We start from the raw sequence: 14,350 nt of genomic DNA on the forward strand, positions 1-14,350 counted from the left end.
TCGCAGATGAAAGAATCGATCTTCCACCAACTCCTACTATCGATCCACTTCACGGACCGCGCGTAGGCAAGATCCATGAAGCGTAGGTCAGGGTCTATAGGGGCCTCCTCTCGAGGGAAAAGTAAAACAAGACGGTTGGCGAGACGCGTCACCAACCCGCCACAAATAATAGTGGCCAAAGTGCCCTCACTAACAGTCTGAAAGTGAGCGGCAGTCAAATAAGCGATGTTATATATACGGGCTACCCGACTGTTAATGTTCAGATAGCCCGCCAGAATAGACAGTTCAATAGTATTCACATTATTCGACTCCTTACGGCAGAAAATGGTTTACCCATTAGCCGTAGAAAATAACGAAGAGGGGGCAAGTGGACGGAAGTGCCCGTCCTCTTAGGCCCGTAAAAGTCACTAATACATGACCACATGACTGGGTGAATATCAGAAGTTTCCGAGGTTTTACCCTCGAAATAGAGACCCAGAAAACCAGCAAAATCGGCTAATGTCAGGGGGTAGTTGGCATTGAATAGCCGAAAGGAAATACAAGCATTAGTCTTATTTTCCTCAAAAGAAGCCGAGTTAAAAGCATAAGACGAAAAGAACTCGAGGGTCAAAATGTAATACGTGAACTCAGCCATGTCCACTAAACCCGTCATTCCTGTCCCATTTAGCAGGGACACAACCGACTCAAAACAGCCTAATTTCTCCAAAGTGGGTTTGTGAAGAAATCGTGTAGCTGTAACTTTCATTCTCGCAGCAAAAAGAGCAAATTTAGCACGCTGAGTAGAATTAGAAAAGATAACCTGCGGATAGTCAGGTAGACTATCCGTGGTGTCCTCAATCATTAGCGACGGGCCCCGAGGCCGCTTGGCAGCGCCCTGGCTAGACTGCCCTTCAAACATGTGCTCCTTGCTTTTTGACATCTGTGCTACCTGCAAACAATCAAATTAGCAACAAGCATCCCCTAACAGTGACAATTTAAGAAAACCCGAACAAAATCAGAAATTGAAAATCAAATTAGGGTTTCGAAATTTTGGGGGAAACGGCATTAAACACCTCCTAGTTGCTAATTAGTTTCGAAAATCAAGGGGGAAAGGGTATAACAAGCAATTAAAGCATAAAAATGACAAGAAATCAATCCCCAAAATCGATTATCCCAAATCGATTTTTCCGTCTCAAAGGCACAATGCTCGAAAATTTGGCATGAAACTTCAATACAAATCGAAAATAAAGGATGGAAATGAGATTAGAGCATACCTTTGACAAGAACTTGAAGATTTAAGCAAGAAAATTCAAGAATAAGACGGGATTTGCAGGAAAATCGCGAGAAAAGGGGAGAAAATAGAGTTTGCCTTTGATTTTTCGATTTATTAAAAGTGAATGAATGAATGACGAATGAAGGAATACTTACCTTATGAGTTGCATTCTGATCCCGCGCACTGGTCGATCGACCACTTGACACGGTCGATCGACCAGTCTTCGTTTAAGACAGCTTCTGGACTTTTCCCTTCAGTGGATTGACTATAATGCCCAGTCGATCGACCAAGCTCCGTACACAGTAGCCCCTGACCTGTTCCTTTTCAGTCGATCGACTGAGTAACTTAGTCGATCGACTGCCAACGCTGGCAATTAAACTTAATATCGTCAAAAATTCATTTTGCCATCATAATTTCCCGTAAGCCACCTACGAACTTTGCATTAAATAAATTCCTGCAAAAATTATCAAAGGCGTACATATTTTCCAAACCAAGAATTTGCAAATTAAAAGAAAATAGATAATAAAAAACTTAAAATGCAAATTAAAAGAAATAACAAAATAAAATTCCTAATTACAATTAATTACAACCCGGGTTGCCTCCCGGTTAGCGCTGGTTTAAGAGGTCCCGCACGACCTTTTTACCTCACTTTGCATCATCCGATAATGGGTCGAAGTACAATACCTCGACTTTCCCAACAAACTCATCTGATCCGTGATAATGCTTCACATATTGGCCATTAACTTTGAACCTTTCTCCAGCAGAGGTCTCCAATTCAACTGATCCGAATTTTGTAACTGCTGTGACCGTATAGGGGCCGGTCCACCTGGATTTCAGCTTACCAGGAAATAAACGGATACGAGCGTTAAAAAGAAGTACCTTATCGCCAATATGGAACTCGCGCTTGATGATTCTCTTGTCGTGCCAGCGCTTTGTTTTCTCTTTGTAGATCCTAGCATTATCATAGGCCAACAGCCTAAATTCCTCCAACTCATTCAGCTGTGTCATGCGTTTCTCACGAGAGAGGTTAGGATCCAAATTCAAATCACAAATAGCCCACCAAGACTTACGCTCTAACTCAACAGGTAAATGACATGTCTTACCATAAATCAATCGGTATGGTGACATCCCGATTGGCGTCTTAAACGCGGTTCTATAAGCCCATAAGACATCATCTAACTTAAGACTCCAATCTTTCCGTGATTTAGAAACAACTTTAGCTAAGACTTCTTTCAATTCTCTGTTAGAAATCTCAACCTGGCCACTAGTTTGGGGATGATACCCCAAACCTCTACGGTGTTGGACACCGAATTTAGTCAATAAAGCACCAAGTTGTTTCTCTTTAAAATGCATTCCACCATCGCTAATGACAACCCGAGGGAAAATAATATTTTTAAACAGTTTAATCACGGCTTTTGCATCACAATGGGGAGTAGCAATAACTTCTACCCATTTGGACACATAATCTACAGCTACGAGGATATATTTATTACCTTGACTGCTCGGAAAAGGTCCTTGATAATCGATGCCCCAGACATCGAAAATCTCAACCTCAAAAATGCCCACCTGTGGCATCTCATGTCTCTTGGAAATATTCCCCGATCTTTGACAAGCGTCGCACTCAGCAACAAAATTGCGACTATCTACATGCAAAGTTGGCCAATGGAAACCAGATTGGAGTACCTTAGCTACAGTCCGGGACGGACCGTGGTGACCACCATAAGCAGAAGAGTGGCAAGCTTCTAGGATATCCTTCACCTCCCATTGAGGCTCGCATCTCCTGATGAGACCGTCTGCGCATTCCTTGAAAACATAAGGATCATCCCAAAAGTATTGTCTAGCATCATAAGCAAACCGCTTCTTCTGCTGCCATGAAAGCTCGGGTGGTATCTTACCTGTCACAGCAAAGTTAGCAAAATCAGCAAACCACGGAGGTGGATAAGACCCTGAAGTAGTAATAGCTAACAGACTCTCATCAGGAAAAGAATCATTAATAGGTAACGAATCCTCCCTTTCTGTCAGCTGCAAACGAGATAAATGGTCAGCTACCACATTCTCTGCTCCCTTCTTATCTTTGATCTCCAAATCAAACTCCTGCAAAAGGAGTATCCACCTCAAAAGCCTCGGCTTCGCATCCTTCTTAAGAAAGAGAGTCTTCAGCGCTGCATGGTCAGTATAAACAATAACCTTAGAACCTAACAAATAAGACCAAAATTTGTCTAAGCCAAAAACTACAGCTAGAAGCTCTTTCTCGGTGGTAAAATAATTAATTTGAGCCTCATCCGAGTTCGGCTCGCATAATATATGGCATTCAAAGCTTTATTCTTCTTTGTCCCAAAACCGCACCGACCGCATAATCGGCATCACACATGATCTCAAATGGGAGGTCCCAATCAGGCGGCTGAATGATTGGCGCAGAAACTAGGGCCTCCTTTAACCTGTTAAAAGCGGTAAGGCACTCATCATTAAATTCAAAGACAGCATCCTTAAGGAGCAAATGTGTGAGTGGTTAACCAATTTTTGAAAAATCCTTAATGAAACGCCGATAAATACCAGCGTGACCAAGGAAACTCCTCACTCCTTTAACATTCACGGGAGGAGGTAATTGCTCAATCACCTGCACTTTTGCCTTATCAACATGTATACCTTTATCAGAAATCAGATGCCCTAACACAACTCCCTCATTGACCATGAACTGACATTTTTCCCAGTTTAAAACATGATTAACATCTATACTGTTATTTGCATGACTTTATCAAGGTTAGCTAAACAACGATCAAAGTCATTACCATAAACTGAGAAATCATCCATAAATACCTCCATAATATTCTCTATATAATCAGAAAAAATCCCCATCATGCACCTCTGAAAGGTAGCAGGGGCGTTACACAATCCGAAAGGCATTCTACGATATGCAAAAACACCCCTGTGGACGGGTAAAAGTGGTCTTACTACGATCATCCGGATGAATAGGGATCGAAAGAACCATGAATATCCGTCTAGAAAACAGAAAAATTTGTTAGAAGCAAGTCTTTCAGTCATTTGGTCAACAAAAGGGAGGGGGAAGTGGTCTTTCTTGGTGGCGGCATTTAACTGTATATAATCAATGCACATCCGCCACCCTGTCACAACTCGTGTTGGTATTAATTCATTTTTTTCATTTTTAACCACGGTAGTCCCTCCTTTCTTCGGAACTACCTGAACTGGGCTAACCCACTTGGAGTTGCCAACTGTATAAATAATACCTGCATCGAGTAGTTTCATCACCTCGGCCATAACAACTTCCTGCATCTTCAGGTTCAACTTGCGTTGACCCTGTCTGTAAGGCTTGTGGCCTTCCTCCAGCTCTATCCTGTGCATACAAACATCACGGCTGATGCCCTTAATGTCATCCAAAGAGTAACCTAGAGCCTTCCTGTTTTTCTTAAGCACACACATCAAAGCAGAAAGCTGGTCATCATTAAGCTTAGCACTAACAATAGCTGGGTACTGCTTTGTATAATCTAGGAAAACATACTTAAGATTAGGAGGAAATGGCTTACGCTCAGGCACCTTTACCTCTACAGCATAGACAGAATCAGCTTCAATGGTGTAGCAAGTATTTACCAAATTCTCGTTGGCCAGGCTTAAAAGCATCTCATCTTCTTCCTCATCGAGCTCGTAGCTCTCCATTAAGGCTACCAAAGCATCTGGCTCCTCAAAGCATTCTCCCTTTGTATTACTGCACACTCATCTAAACGGGTTAGATCGGCTAAGGGATCCTTGGCTAAGGATTCCCTCCAATTACAAGTAACACCACATCAACAATATCAATGGAATAACACGTATCATCATCAGCGAGTTGATCGCCTTGTGAGCAAGATCGAACTCAATGGTGTCATCCCCTACCTCTAAGGTTATGGTTCTGCGTTTGACATCTATTACGACCCATTTTTGTATGTAAAACGGTCTACCTAAAATAATAGGTATCTGACTGTCCTCTGCAATGTCCAAAACAACGAAATCGACAAGGATAAAAAACTTACCCACTCGAACGGGTACATCCTCTAGAACTCCTATAGGTCTCTGAGTCGATCTATTTGCCATTTGAACGGTAATATCGGTCACCTTGAGTCTACCAATATTTAACCTTTCGCAAACAGAATACGGCATGACACTGACACTGGCCCCTAAATTACAAAGGGCCTTTCCAATTTCGTGGTTACCTATAGTGCAAGGAATTGAAAAACTACCCGGGTCCTTTAATTTAGGTGGTATATTAATTTGTGAAAGAGCATTACATTCTTCCACAAAAGCAACATTACCATCATCACGAAAATTTCTCTTACGATTTAAAATGTCTTACATAAATTTTGCGTAAGAGGGTACCTGAGTAATTAGATCAGTGAAAGGAATCGTTACCTCGAGATTCTGGACCATCTCCAAAAACTTACCAAACTTGCGCTCCAGCTTAGTATTCTTTAAACGCTCCGATTATGGGACTGCGACACTGGTCGTAGGATCAGTAACCTTCGGCTTCCGTAAGTTTAAAACTTCCGTCAAATCATCTATAAGTGTAGAATCATGCAATATAGTTGACGGAATTGCGTCCTGTACTGGAGAATCAGTCGATCGACTGATAGTAGTGGTCGATCGACCACGTTGGCTGGGCGTGAACAGTTCCTGGACAGAAACTTCTTCGTCAGGAATTTCAGTCGATCGACTGATGGTGTTAGTCGATCGACCATCTGTGCTGGGTATGAATAGTTTCTGATCAGAAACTTTTTCATCTGACAACCCGGTCGATCGACTGGGTGTGTTGGTCGATCGACCGCTTGTACTGGCAATTGAGCTCGTTTTTGCACCAGAATTTAAACTAGCCTCCTTATCATTTTCCGAGTCTCCTCTTGGCTTATCGGGACCTTCATAGGAGAGGCCGCTTCTGAGATTAATGGCATTAATCGTCTCAATTGTCCCTTCACATTTGCTTGAAGAATTGGCGACTTGCTTAGCCTCTATATTCTCCAATTGCTTCACAAAATTCTTTGAGGACTCAATCCCGGCTGCTTCTATATTCGCCACTTGAACCAAAAGAGTTTGGACCATTTCTCTCAACTTCGCGGTCTCATCTGGATTATGGACAGGAGTTTCAACTCTTTTCTTGGAAACTTCAGAGGCCTCGAGCTTCTCGAGACGGGCAGTAATAGAAGTAATGAGTGTCACAACGGTACTCATTTCATCACTTTGCTTTCGTGAATTTCCACGTGAACTCCCAAACTCAGCTCTATGGACCGCCATCTCCTCAATAGTGTTCCAACCTCTATTCTAACCAGTATTGTTTTGGAACCTACCATTCGCAACTGCGTCCAGGATGACCTTGTAATCATCATATAAAGCATTGTAGAATAAGTTGCAAAGATACCATTCCTGGAAACCATGGTGAGGGACAGCTCGGACCAAACTTTTGAAACGTCCCCATGCCTCACAAAAACTCTCATCAGCTTCTTGCTGGAAATTTGTACTTTTACTCCTCAAGGCATCAGTCTTTGAAATCGGGAAGTACTTCTTGTAGAAGGCTAATGCTAGAGATGTCCAATCTGTGACTCCAGCTGCTACCCTATCAAGGTAGCGGTACCAATCTCGCGCCGAATCCTTCAAGGAGTATAAGAACATCACCCCCTTTACTTCATCCTGAGTCACCCCAGCTGGTATAGGTATGGAACAGCAGTAGTCTGTGAAAATTTCCATATGCTTCAAGGGGTCCTCATCTGGCAGACCAGCAAACTAATTTCGCTCCACTAGATCAATATAAGAGGAACGAAATTCGAAGTTACCGGTAGTAGGGGTAGGTAACACGTGCCCCTTTGGAAGGTGGTGCTCCTTTGGCTGAAGATTATCATATATTGTAGCCATATTCGCAGAACTGAGAGTACTCAAGCCTTCCTCTCAAAAACCTGTCTTCTAACTATGCAAAAGCAAAACTAGAAGCAAAGGTAAGCAACGGCCTCAAGGAACCAAAGTTCTTTGAGACAAGAAAAATAAACTAAAAATAAAGCAAACAGAATTACACCGTCTCCCCGGCAACGGCGCCAAAATTTGATACCGTCGTTTAGTACCAAAATTAAATTTATAATTCCAAACTAAAACTATAGCTAGTGATAGTAAGGGTCGAACCACAGAGAGACAACATCAATTCTATTTGCTTATTTCGGTCTATAAAAGTAACAATTAAATGGGGGGTTTTGAAATTGGTTGATTCTAATGACTAATTGCTAAATATGAAATTTCTTAACAAGATAAAAAGAAGATCGGGAACTTCGGTTCACCATGGCTAAGGTCAGGTCAGTAAGGTAGCAGAGGTCCTATAGTACGGTCTCAGAGAATACGAACAAGCCTTTCGATCAATGCTCAAATTAACCTTACGGTCTTCTAGTTCCCAAGAATTTCTCAAAGCTTTCGCTCAAAGGAAATTCCAATCTGATGATAATTTAAATTACTAATCTTTCAATCTAGTAAAATGGCTTATCAAAAGACAACAAGATCGATACGGAAGAATTCATACTAACAAAACAATCCTAATTTATGCCATGACTCACCTCGTTCCCAATCAATGGGATTAGCTATGCATAATTAAAACTATAACAATTGCAAAATTTATAGCAAAGAATAAATTTGACATGATTGAATTGAACTAAAGACAAAAGGTAAGAACTTAATTGCTGAAATTAAATTGGTAAAAACAAGAATTGAAATAACAAGAAATTAAGGAAGAAAGAATTTGCATAAAAACTTACTAATTAAAGTGATGAACAACGTAATTGCATTCGGGGTTTTCCGTTCCCAAAGCTAGATCTAAAACTATGTTCTTCAGTAATGAAAAGCATAACCTAAAATTCTAGCTGCGTTCTACTGATAAGCGATGCCAAAAGTTAATTACAAATTGGGCTTTTAAAAGTCTAACACGAAGAAATAATCTCAGCTCGCAGACTGGTCGATCGACTGAAGAGCATGGTCGGTCGACTGGCAATTCAGAACAGTAGCTTCTGCTTAACTTCAACGGTCGATCGACTGTACAGCATGGTCGATCGACTGGACTGAGCTGTGTAGTGGCTTCTTTCTCTCGTCAAATCAGCTCTTAACTCCAATGCACGCGTCCCAAAGTGGTTGAATCCGAACTCCCTTCTTCAAAGCTTCCCTGAAGTTGCCCCCGGAGGACGATTTAGGCTTGATTTAGCTCACTTCCATTCATTCCTACAATAAATCATAGAAAATGCAAAGTAAACCGTTTCGGGAGAGATAGTAGCCTAAAACTAACAAATATGCATGGAAATACGTGCCAAAACTGCAATTAAAGTGTATAGAATATGCACGTATCATTCACCTTCCTCCTTATCTCTCCAAACTCCCTCCCCTCTCTCTAAAATGCTTCCAATGCTCTTCCTTTGGCCTTCAAGCTTGGATTATTGGTTGAACATGCCTCCTATGCCCCGATCTACCTTTGTAAGTAGAAATATCACCTTTTCGCCTTTGTCTTTTGAGTAAATTTAAGTTAGGGTTTATTAAGAGAGATTGATTAGTATTTAGTTATGTAAAATGAATAGTTAGTAACTAATAATGAGGGATTTTATGTTGTAAACTAGTATAGAGTGAATTGTGATGGTTATTACATGATTTATGTAGGATGAGACGGTTTTATGAGATGGATACTTGGTGATTCCGATTAGCTTGACGATTATGCTTAAAGGTAGGTTATCCTACTAGGTTTCAATGTTGTATAAGCATGTTTGTATGTTTTTCCTTGTCATATGCATTCATGAATTGGTTAGTATATCATGTGGGTATTGGAAGGGTTGTTCTTCATAACATGTGGGATGTAATTCATGAATTGGTCATATATTAAGTGTTGTTCTACCATTTGTCATGTATGGTTGTGTTTATGTTGTGTCGGAGGTCTTTGGTGATGGTACTTGATTATTGAGGAGACGTAAGACGGTTGGGAAACCGTCTTACGCTCGGGTCGCCCCTTGGAGCTTCCTACTCCAAGGGGAATGTGCGCATTAATGGCTTCAGTATGGAGGGACCCGTGTGGTTAAGACACGACGTCTGGCGGGGGATCCGGATGGCTTCCGGACCCGGTACGCCTGGGCGTGTCCCGATACCGGTTTTATGTTGGTTATTCCGTGTCTCACTCATTTAATGAACATGTTGCATATTGCCTTATTATGTCATGTCTTGCATTTATCATTGAAACTAACGTTTGTTGTGTCCGTGTAAATGTCACCTATTTCCGGGTTAGCCTGTTTCGATCCATATGATATTTCCGATCATATGGGGAGCAGTTATTTACAGGTTAGCCGTGGTTGCTTGCGGGAGACGGGACGAGCCGTGACGACATACGAGTCAAGCATAGTTGATCATATTAGCTTAGGGTTCATGACTTGTAATCTTTCATTGTTCATTTATTCGTTGTAAACCATTAAACATGCTATTTATAATATTATTCTTGGATTGTATCTCAAATATCACTACCTCGCGAAACCGAGATGGTAAGGCTCCAATTATCTTGGCCGGATAGTTGGGATGTTAAAGTGGTATTAGAGCGACGATTTTGGAACCTAAACAAATGAACGAAATTGAACTAGGTGTGTCTAATAAAAACGAAACCGACACGAGTTCAATGGGAGATCGGTTTTGCATGAGTGGGCGCCGTCATATCAAAACTAGTGCCCATTGCCTCGGTTGGTCACTACGTGGGTGGTTACAAGTAAGGGTGAATGATATAGACAATGTTGTGTGATTGCATGAATGACATGGTTGTGGTTAGACTCTTGTATGCTATGAAATTTCGCATGTGTATGATTGGATTTACATGTCTTGACATATTTTGGAAAATGATATTCCCATTCCCTTGATTCATGTTATGTGACTATCTTATGCTTTATAGTGTTATTGTTAGTATATATGTTCTGACCGTTTCGGTAAGGTTATTGCGAGTGTGGATGTAGGAAGTAGGGATCGGCAACCTTGATGTCACATGAGCTAACCTGGGACGAATCATCGATAAGTGGTGGACTCCCGAACCTTGTATTCTTGCAGGAAATCCATCGATAAGTCCTTAGTGAGGATTTGAAACCCAACGGGGTCACTTGACCTACTGCGAGAGTCAACTCGGTCGAGTAAGAGAGCACTCGACCGAGTGGACCCTTGACTCGACCGAGTGGAACTGGTTTCAGGGGGTAATACTTTCTGGAAACCTCGTAACTCGACCGAGTGAGCCATCCACTCGATCGAGTGAGCTTAAACTCGATCGACTGCACTCGGCACTCGACCGAGTGGGTTCACACGGGCTGAGTTACTCGGCTTAAAGCCCTTATTTTTTCCCCAATTCTTCATTCTTATCTTCATACCTTCATATCTTCATTCCTTCCATCACCAAAATTCTCTCAAAAACCTCCATTGTTGCTCTAACTTGCTTGGAATTCATCCTATTTCTCCACCTTTCTTATCTAATCTCACTAATTTGGTCAAGGTAAGCATATTCATCTTCTTCCATCTTTTTCCCCAAATTTGAATTTCTTAGATCTACTTCTAAATCCTTCAAGTTTTATTAATTAATTATTCATTTTGCTTAATTCATGGTACTAGTAAACTTTTAACACCATTATTGTGGATAAAAATCAAATTTTTGTAGAAAATTTCCGTTCATCATTGTAGAACTCGAAAAATGGCTTTTTGTTCTTGAGTCAATGATTGGATTTTGGTGATTGTTGTTGTGTATAGTTGAACAACAAAAGCCTAACTTTTGTTGTCATGAATGAATTTTGTTTAATAGGTGTAAATTTCGTCTTAAAACTCCGTCTTAAATTTTCGAATTTTAGACAAGTCATGCCCAAATTTTGATTTTTCATGAACAAAGCTTAGCACTAATTACTTCATAAGACTACCTTGGTTAATAATTTATTAAGTAAACCGAAATGAAACTAAATTTTGTCTTAAAACTTGGGTGAAAACTCTTCTATATTCTTCTAAAATCCCCATGAATAATGCATTTTGTGCTTCAATGATGATTTACCTATGTTGTAGTATTGAGAATTTTGTGGTTACTACCACCTTATAAGAGGAACTAAATGAAATTTTGTCTCAAAGTTTTGAAAATTCGACACTAACCGTATCAAAAATTTATTTTATATTCACTACTTGTGTTACTACGTATTTATTTAACTTGAAGAATTTCTTATGACAAAGAAGCATTTCGTTCACCCGAGTTCCTTTTTAATTTCGACAAACTAAAATTTTTATTCTACCAAATTTAACGAAATTGTTGTTGATGGTAAGGTCATGTAATCACTTAAGTGAAACTTTAAAGTGTAGTGTGTCTTAGTTGAGTCGAAATTGGACAAGACGGGTGATAAATTGGGATAATACATGTAATTGAGGTCATGCTTAAACTCGTGTTATCTCACAAAATCTTTTAACTTCCGGAAAATAATTTTGTAACATAAGAAATGTTTTGGAGAGGTCAACTAAATTGCAAGAAAACTATAATAGAAGTCCCCTTTTTTTGGCGTCTATAGAATTGAGAAGTTGAGAAAATCCTATCAATATTAAAAATTTAATCCGAATTCTTACCTTTCTCGTTCCCTACCTTGTGTGATCTCCTCTTGTAGCATGTCAAGGAATGCTAGAAGCGGTCACAGAAGAAATGCTCGCCAACCCCAACAAGAAGCACCACCTGCTATCACCCTTCCCGACTACCCATCCATAGCTTTTGGGAGTGAGGAGCACCGAGACAATTTTGAGGTCCTAGCCACTAGGAGGATGGCCCCGACCAAGTGCTTGTCGGTAAGCACCTTGGAGGCTCTAGGGATAGAGAAGGAGGTACATAATATCTTCACGATCCTTGGGTTGGAGGGTTTATGCAACTTGGAGGAGATAAGCTACCACGATCTCACCCTTGAGTTCTTGAGCTCCTTCACTTATGATAAAGAGACCTATAAGGTGAGCTTTAGGCTTAAGAATACCCCTTTCGACTTAGGTAGTGATGCTTTTGCCGACCATCTAGGGGTGGGTAAGCGAGTTGTAGGCCACCATGACAAGATTGAGAAGGACATGAAGTCTTCCAAGTATTATCACCTTTACACAAGCAAAGAAAAGGTTAGTGTAAGTAATATGAAGACTAGTGACATTGAGCACCTTGTCCTAAAGATCTTCTTTCGCTCCTTGACCAACCTCCTCTATGGGAGGAAAGACCCAAGCAAGCTTAACTCTACGAAAGTCTTGATCTTAAGCTTTTACCTTAACCCCCACCATGAAAATAGTCTCCACTTCAATGTCGTGTCTTTGGTGTGTCTTGCCCTTGCGAGGATGGCCGAGGTGGACCAATGCTCCTTAGATTATGGAGCCTTGGTGACTCGTTTGGCTAAGAACTTGTTAGCTTATGAACCGGGGGCGGTGGATGCACCCATGTCTAGAGAAGTGGTTTATTTTGACCTGGATTGGTTGAAAGCTAAGTCTTGGGTAGTAGATGTAGAAGAGGATGGTACCTATTCTTGGAGGGTTGATGATGAGTGGTACATGAAAACCTACTCCCGACTTCCCCTTTGGATAGAGCGGGATCACCCCGCCCCGAGGCCCAAACGTATACCATCCATAGTAACCTCACCTTTGACCTTGATGATGCCACAGAGAAACGGGAGGCACCCCCGTTACCTCCCTCTCCTCGTGATCCCGTCGAGAAAGCTCCCACATCTTTTACCCACTCAATGCCTAAAACTATGATGCCCCCACCTTACACTGGGAACTTTGGCCAAGCCCCACCGACCTTTGACTCCAACTACCCCATGTCGTACCTCATTCACCGGGTGAACACCGACCTTATGTTGAGAGACATGCACGAGGCGGCCTATAATCAAGGAGTACGACCCGCCACCATCCTAGCTTTTGGTCCGGACCCAGAGATACCTCTGGAGGCTTCAAGGCCTATGGTATCCAACCATCGGATTGGGAGATCAACTTTCCTTTCGGCGTGGGACACTTGTGTGACCCATATATGGGTGATGCCGACATCTATCCTAGAAATGTCTACGAAGGGAGTGGAAGTGAGGCGGGAACATCTACGGTGGTGGAGGCCATGGACCTTGACGAAGTGTGGGAGGAAGCGGATCATAGAGCACCGAGGGACGCGGAGGAGAATGAAGAAGGGGAAGGGGACAGGGAGGAGGAGCAAGCGGAAGGAGGAGGCAAGACGGTGAAGAGTCGCTCCGGATGGGGAAAGTGGATGCCTAGCATTGGCAAGAAGAGGTAGTCCTCAAAGTAGTGGTGACCTTGTGACTCGGGATTCCTTGAGACTTTTAATTATCATTTGAAACTTTGAACAATTTAGTTTTTATGTTGTAAGCCTGCCATAAGGCCAATACTAGTAGACCTTACATAGTACATAGTAGGATGGTGTAGTGATCACCATTTGGACCCCATTGCATGTATGTTAAACCATAAGGAAGCTTAGAGGCCATTAATGGTCGAAATTTGGACATCCCAGCGACATTCGGCCAAGTGCCCTATTCACTCGACCGAGTGGTGGTCCACTCAACCGAGTGTCCCCTTCACTTGATCGAGTAGGCCTAAAGACAGCTTCTGGAAACCTCCTGTAAAAACCCCTACTCGACCGAGTAACTGCTGAACTCAACCGAGTACGTTGGAATTTGACTCTTTTTGGGAAGTTTTGACCACCTATGATGCATTTGACCTTGATTTTGGACTATGCCGACCTACTAAGAGTCAATTGACCATAGAAAACCCACACAATAGACCTTTATGAGTTGTTTACTCTTGACCTTGTCAATGGTTTGGGAGGTATAAGGGAATAGTCAAACGACAAATGATTATATGATGGCAATAAGGACATGAAAATCCGTATGCATTCCGTAATAGTAGTGGAAATATATATATTAGTAGTAGGTACACATCACATGAAGAGATTATAACACTAGTACGTGTTGTGGCATTTTGATACGATATGTGGACGACATGTGAATTTTAAAAATGGTCGAGCCTAGTCATAAAAAGTACTCATAAATATGTGTATATACATATGGTGATCCTACACAAGTTGTGGTAATA

At 41.5% G+C, this 14,350-nt stretch overlaps 1 non-coding gene across 1 annotated transcript; it reads left to right on the plus strand.

The window, feature by feature from the left end:
* The first annotated feature begins 6,662 nt into the window (after positions 1-6,662).
* On the plus strand, positions 6,663-6,771 carry LOC141615824 (small nucleolar RNA R71). The gene has a single exon (XR_012530219.1). It is a non-coding gene; the product is annotated as a small nucleolar RNA R71 (small nucleolar RNA).
* Positions 6,772-14,350: the final 7,579 nt, after the last annotated feature.

The sequence above is a fragment of the Silene latifolia genome, chromosome 11 (assembly GCF_048544455.1).
Source record: "Silene latifolia isolate original U9 population chromosome 11, ASM4854445v1, whole genome shotgun sequence".
NCBI lineage: Eukaryota > Viridiplantae > Streptophyta > Magnoliopsida > Caryophyllales > Caryophyllaceae > Silene > Silene latifolia.